The sequence below is a fragment of the Galeopterus variegatus genome, unplaced genomic scaffold (genome assembly GCF_000696425.1).
Source record: "Galeopterus variegatus unplaced genomic scaffold, G_variegatus-3.0.2 Scaffold5385, whole genome shotgun sequence".
Lineage (NCBI taxonomy): Eukaryota > Metazoa > Chordata > Mammalia > Dermoptera > Cynocephalidae > Galeopterus > Galeopterus variegatus.
In genome coordinates this window covers 76,196-83,539 of record NW_007731496.1, presented here as the reverse complement: position 1 = coordinate 83,539, position 7,344 = coordinate 76,196, and positions in this window count along the sequence as shown.

Sequence of the window (7,344 nt, the reverse complement as noted above, 5' to 3'; positions counted from 1 at the left end):
CCCGTCCGGGCCCGCCGCTGCGCTCCCAAGCGGTGCACTCTCCAGTGCGCCACCGGGCCGGCCCAGATTTTATTCTTTTTTTTTTCCTTTTTGTCTTTTTTACTGACCGGTAACGGGATTGCAACCCTCGGTGTCGCGCCCGCACTGCGCTCAGCCAGTGAGCGGGAACCGGTCTGCACATGGGATCCGAACCCTCGGCAGGAGCGCCGCCGCGCTCCCAAGCGGTGCACTCTCCAGTGCGCCACCGGGCCGGCCCAGGCTGTTGATCCATTTTGAGTTATTTTTATATACAGTGTGAGGTGGGGGTACATAGTCCTTTTCAAATTATTGCAAACCTGTGTCCAAGTCACATTCTTCACTGTTATTTTTCAATTACAGTATAATACTCAGTAAAGGTAGACTATATGTTTCCAAAAGTAAACAAGAAAATCTTGGAAATTCTATCTGATGATGCTAAAAACTGATTAATAATCTGAAAAAAAGTCTCAAAGTAGCTGAGAATTTTCCTACCTACACTCACATGACAGAAATCACTTCTCTTGAAATAACTTCAATCTTCTCTCTGAGGAAAAAAGGTAAAACTTTAAAAATTTTAAAGCTTAACCTCATAGAGAGACATTTGATCAATGTGTGACTTTATCTAGTGAGCATCCATCCTTTGAGCCCCTTCCTCCTCAAAGCCTATTTATTCTTACTGACATTTCTAATATGGTTGGTGACCAGATGAGAGAACAACAGAGAAGATGGGAAACAAGTACTCAAGAACCACAACAGTCTGGGATAATTGACTATAGAAGAAAAGACATTCACATATCTCAACCAGTTCGGAAAACACTGAAAGCATCGCAGTTTAAGCACAGCAACTGACTTAGCCATCAAAAAAAGTCTGTGACAAGTAGTATGTTTCCTTTTCTTTACTCTCATTCATTTTTCAGATGCAAGAGTGCCTCTGAATTTTATATAGGAAAAAAACCCCCACAAAAACAGGTGGGCCATTAACTAACTGAAATAGCCATTTCTTTTTTTTCCTTTTTTGTCTTTTTTCGTGACCGGCAACGGATCACAACCCTCAGTGTCGCGCCCGGACCGGACCGGGACCGGCAACGGGATCGCAACCCTTGGTGTTGTCCCTGCACCTCGCTCAGCCAGTGAGCGGCCGGTCTGTATGTGGGATCTGAACCCTCGGTGGGAGCGCTGCCACGCTTCCCAAGTGGCGCACTGTAGCAGAGCGCCACCGGGCCAGCCCTGAAATAGCCATTTCTGATCAGAGCGCATCATTAAACAGTATTAAATAGAAGTTGTAAGACATTTTAAATCTTCAACTCTTTTACAACCTCCAGACTTTAGAGGATGGAAAGAAGTGTTAGTCTGTGCATTTACTGATTTATTAAGGGTCCTACTGGTTTGGTGGCTACCTTATCAGAGGCCAACTGAAACTTATCGGATTGTATTTGAAGACTAACAAACCTGTAGATATCAACACATTCATTCCTGACAATTCTAATCTGCTCCTCCAAGGCTGGTCCTATGATGGACCATATCTATGGAAGCTTATTAGAGATGCAGACTCGCCAGCCCACCTTTGGACCTAGGAGTCAGAAATGCATTTTAATAAGATCCCTAGGGGATCAGCACGCACATCAAAAGCTTCAGCATCACTACTCTTACGCTGTTCTGGCAATTATTTAGGGATATCTATCTAACTTTTCTTTTTCTTTTTTCCTTTTTTTGTCTTTTTTCGTGACTGGTAACGGGATCGCAACCCTCAGTGTCGCACCCGTACCAGGACCGGCAACGGGATCGCAACCCTCAGTGTCGCACCCGTACCAGGACCGGCAACGGGATCGCAACCCTTGGTGTCGCTCCCGCACCGTGCTCAACCAGTGAGCGGACGGGTCTCTATATGGGATCCAAACCCTCCACCGAGTGCGCCACTGGTCCGGCCCATCTTTTTCTTTTTTCTTTATTTTTTCTTTGAGAAAATAAGATTCAAGCTTTCTGAGAACTCCTCTTCTCAGAAAGAGTAAAATGCAAATATCTTTTACCGAATTTTCACCGAGTGCGCCACTGGTCCGGCCCATCTTTTTCTTTTTTCTTTATTTTTTCTTTGAGAAAATAAGATTTAAGCTTTCTGAGAACTCCTCTTCTCAGAAAGAGTAAAATGCAAATATCTTTTACCGAATTTTCTAGGGATTAAGAATCATGATACCATTAGGCTAAACACAAAGACCCAGTATAACAGCACTATTTCAGTCATGTACCAGTGACCGGGCTATGGTGGCTGCTGAGGAGAAACAGCACCCATGCATAAACCACAGGATTGCTCTGGCCCATTGTATCCACTGGAGAGCTGTACCTGCACAACAGCATCCAGCAACCACAGGGCGGAGAGAAGGGCAGGTTAACCCTGCCAGGCTGTGCAAAGGGATGCCAACTCCACTTTCCCCAACTCCTTCAGGCCACCTTAGCCTCAATTTCTGTTCAAACTTCTAAACTACTCTCCTTGACACTCACTTGTGTTTATTTCGATATATTTTGGAAAAGCATACTGAAACCCCATTCTGTTTAAAATCTCATGATTTTCCTTGCCAGAAGTGCTTCCCCTTTTAACTCTACTGTATTAGTGATTCCACTATACTTCCCATTGTGTAGACATGACATTTCTCAGTCATCCTTGATACTACCCAGATGATCCCCACAGCCAATTACCAAGTCATGTGAATTTTACCTCTATTTCTCTGTTTCATCTTTTTCATTCCCAGGTCTTCATAACCTGTTACAGTAAGTCAAATTTAACCCCAAGGTGAGTTCATCTCAAGCCTTTTTTCGATTTAGCTATATCCTATTAACAAATACCCCACAGATATACTCACACAAACGTACAAAATGTACACAAAGATATTCACTGAAGCACTGCTTCTATAGGCAAATAACTGAAAACAATTTAAATATCCATGGTGATAAAGTAAATTATGGTACATATATAAAACGAATACCATGCAGCCATTAAAAATAAAAAACTGGTAGTATCAAACATACACATTACTTACACATATCGAGAAAGAAAAGAGCAAGTCACAGGTCTACTAATTTATGGTATATGTGGTAGATCCTTTAAAAAAGATTTTTACTTATTTCAAACACCGCCTCATTCAAAACGGCAACCATAAATTCATGAGGTTGGAAGCTAAGTGCCATCTCTCTCCGTTCCTCACACACACCCTAAGCTACAGTAAGGACACCGACTCCCCCACCTCCTAAACCAAACGGTACCTTCAAATCCTGCAGTACTTTACGTATGGTCCCTGGTCTCTCTGCCCCGCTCCCTCAATTCCTACCCATCTTCAAGGTCCAAGCCCCATGACAGCTCCTGACAAGCCTTCTCCTTCTCCCACTTCCAAATCTCTGTGCTCCCAGCGAGGCGTGCACTCAGCTACTGTATTATCAGACTGTGTGTGAGTCGAGGACCGGGACTCCGCGCTTGACCCCTCTGACCCCAGGTCCCCAGCGATGAATTCACGTGCAAGGGCATCAGAGAGAGGAAGGGGCGACTCGGAGCCACGCCTTCATTTGTTCTAACGAGCACCCAGGCTTCGCATAAGTCTCGCCTGCCTCTTAACAATTCCAGTGTGCCCGCATTCTCACCACCACCCAACGGTTCAAGGGCCAAGGTGGTCCCAGCGTGTAGCTGAGGAACCTCCGAGGACTGCAGTAGTCGGCCCGAGGAGTCAAGCCAGGATTCGTGCCCGGTTCCGAGTTTTGTAGCGTCATCTCAGACCGCCTCCCAATCTTCCTCCTTGGAAATAGATATACACGCAACTAACCACGGGAAATCCTGAAGAAACTATGTTCTTTAAAAAATCCTGTCCTGCGGCCCAGAGGACATAGCGCGTGCGTGGCCCCGGAGCCGCCAAGCCTGCGGAGGAACCTGCGCCCACGTTGCGGCCCGGCGCCGGAAGTGATGCAACACCCAGACACCGCGGGAAGAAGGGGGCCGGCTCAGCGCTGACCAATCAGCGCGAGCTACCTTAAACTTGTCAACAAGCCGGGCGCCGATTGGCAGGACGGCCCCGACCACGCCCATCCACCCTCACTGTGGAACCGCAGTGCTTGCTGGGAATGCGGCTCCGCTATAAAAAGGAAGCGGTCGCAACGAGACTTAATGTTGAGCCCGGGTGATTGATACTGTACGGTGCGGCGCGGTTACTTACCAAGATGTCGCGGGGATCGTGCTCAAGGCTGGGACCTGTGGGTGTCTGCACTGGGAAGGGANCGCAACCCTCAGTGTCGCACCCGTACCAGGACCGGCAACGGGATCGCAACCCTTGGTGTCGCTCCCGCACCGTGCTCAACCAGTGAGCGGACGGGTCTCTATATGGGATCCAAACCCTCCACCGAGTGCGCCACTGGTCCGGCCCATCTTTTTCTTTTTTCTTTATTTTTTCTTTGAGAAAATAAGATTCAAGCTTTCTGAGAACTCCTCTTCTCAGAAAGAGTAAAATGCAAATATCTTTTACCGAATTTTCTAGGGATTAAGAATCATGATACCATTAGGCTAAACACAAAGACCCAGTATAACAGCACTATTTCAGTCATGTACCAGTGACCGGGCTATGGTGGCTGCTGAGGAGAAACAGCACCCATGCATAAACCACAGGATTGCTCTGGCCCATTGTATCCACTGGAGAGCTGTACCTGCACAACAGCATCCAGCAACCACAGGGCGGAGAGAAGGGCAGGTTAACCCTGCCAGGCTGTGCAAAGGGATGCCAACTCCACTTTCCCCAACTCCTTCAGGCCACCTTAGCCTCAATTTCTGTTCAAACTTCTAAACTACTCTCCTTGACACTCACTTGTGTTTATTTCGATATATTTTGGAAAAGCATACTGAAACCCCATTCTGTTTAAAATCTCATGATTTTCCTTGCCAGAAGTGCTTCCCCTTTTAACTCTACTGTATTAGTGATTCCACTATACTTCCCATTGTGTAGACATGACATTTCTCAGTCATCCTTGATACTACCCAGATGATCCCCACAGCCAATTACCAAGTCATGTGAATTTTACCTCTATTTCTCTGTTTCATCTTTTTCATTCCCAGGTCTTCATAACCTGTTACAGTAAGTCAAATTTAACCCCAAGGTGAGTTCATCTCAAGCCTTTTTTCGATTTAGCTATATCCTATTAACAAATACCCCACAGATATACTCACACAAACGTACAAAATGTACACAAAGATATTCACTGAAGCACTGCTTCTATAGGCAAATAACTGAAAACAATTTAAATATCCATGGTGATAAAGTAAATTATGGTACATATATAAAACGAATACCATGCAGCCATTAAAAATAAAAAACTGGTAGTATCAAACATACACATTACTTACACATATCGAGAAAGAAAAGAGCAAGTCACAGGTCTACTAATTTATGGTATATGTGGTAGATCCTTTAAAAAAGATTTTTACTTATTTCAAACACCGCCTCATTCAAAACGGCAACCATAAATTCATGAGGTTGGAAGCTAAGTGCCATCTCTCTCCGTTCCTCACACACACCCTAAGCTACAGTAAGGACACCGACTCCCCCACCTCCTAAACCAAACGGTACCTTCAAATCCTGCAGTACTTTACGTATGGTCCCTGGTCTCTCTGCCCCGCTCCCTCAATTCCTACCCATCTTCAAGGTCCAAGCCCCATGACAGCTCCTGACAAGCCTTCTCCTTCTCCCACTTCCAAATCTCTGTGCTCCCAGCGAGGCGTGCACTCAGCTACTGTATTATCAGACTGTGTGTGAGTCGAGGACCGGGACTCCGCGCTTGACCCCTCTGACCCCAGGTCCCCAGCGATGAATTCACGTGCAAGGGCATCAGAGAGAGGAAGGGGCGACTCGGAGCCACGCCTTCATTTGTTCTAACGAGCACCCAGGCTTCGCATAAGTCTCGCCTGCCTCTTAACAATTCCAGTGTGCCCGCATTCTCACCACCACCCAACGGTTCAAGGGCCAAGGTGGTCCCAGCGTGTAGCTGAGGAACCTCCGAGGACTGCAGTAGTCGGCCCGAGGAGTCAAGCCAGGATTCGTGCCCGGTTCCGAGTTTTGTAGCGTCATCTCAGACCGCCTCCCAATCTTCCTCCTTGGAAATAGATATACACGCAACTAACCACGGGAAATCCTGAAGAAACTATGTTCTTTAAAAAATCCTGTCCTGCGGCCCAGAGGACATAGCGCGTGCGTGCCCCTCGCCTTCGCGGGCAGAACGCAGCGTACCTGCGGGGCCCCGGAGCCGCCAAGCCTGCGGAGGAACCTGCGCCCACGTTGCGGCCCGGCGCCGGAAGTGATGCAACACCCAGACACCGCGGGAAGAAGGGGGCCGGCTCAGCGCTGACCAATCAGCGCGAGCTACCTTAAACTTGTCAACAAGCCGGGCGCCGATTGGCAGGACGGCCCCGACCACGCCCATCCACCCTCACTGTGGAACCGCAGTGCTTGCTGGGAATGCGGCTCCGCTATAAAAAGGAAGCGGTCGCAACGAGACTTAATGTTGAGCCCGGGTGATTGATACTGTACGGTGCGGCGCGGTTACTTACCAAGATGTCGCGGGGATCGTGCTCAAGGCTGGGACCTGTGGGTGTCTGCACTGGGAAGGGACACCCAGGAGGGCTCATGTTCTTCGACTTACTTGCGTTTGTGACCATTCATCTAACTGGACACTTAAGATTTGTTAATCTCACCACGTGTAATGATATCTAAAATCTGTATCCCCGAACACAAACTTCTAGAGCAGTGGCTTCCTTAATTATCCTGTGGGGCGGTGAGAAGCTAATCCCACGGCCGCTTTTACCTTCGTCAATGGCAAGGTGCCCAATGTAGCAAGAGAAGGAAGGGTCTAGCAACGAGCTTTAAAATTTTTATTGTACTTTGTTCAAAACGTTTCCTGTAATAAAACTGTTTGCTTATTTATTATGATTGCTCTGTGTCTGCCTGGCATCTTCCAGATCTGCTGGTTAAAAGCAAGAGGGTCCGTGGAGCCACGCGAAAGGAGCAGCCTGAAGGGTTTGGTACCGGTGCCTATGCTGGAAACTTTCGGCCTTGACAAATTGAGCGTAGATTGTATGTAATTGCCTATTTTATCCACTAGTGGGACAAAAAAATTTGATCTGAACCAGAATAGGCAGGAAGTACTTTCTTAGTAAGTTTCAGAATATTTTGATAGTCTGTTTAGCACTTATTCATCAGTTACTTAAGGTCTAGGCTGTACTAAGTGTCAAGAATTAGAGTAAGTACGGGCCGGCCCGGTGGCGCACTGGGTAGTGCGCCGCTTGGGAAGCGCGGTGGCGCTCCC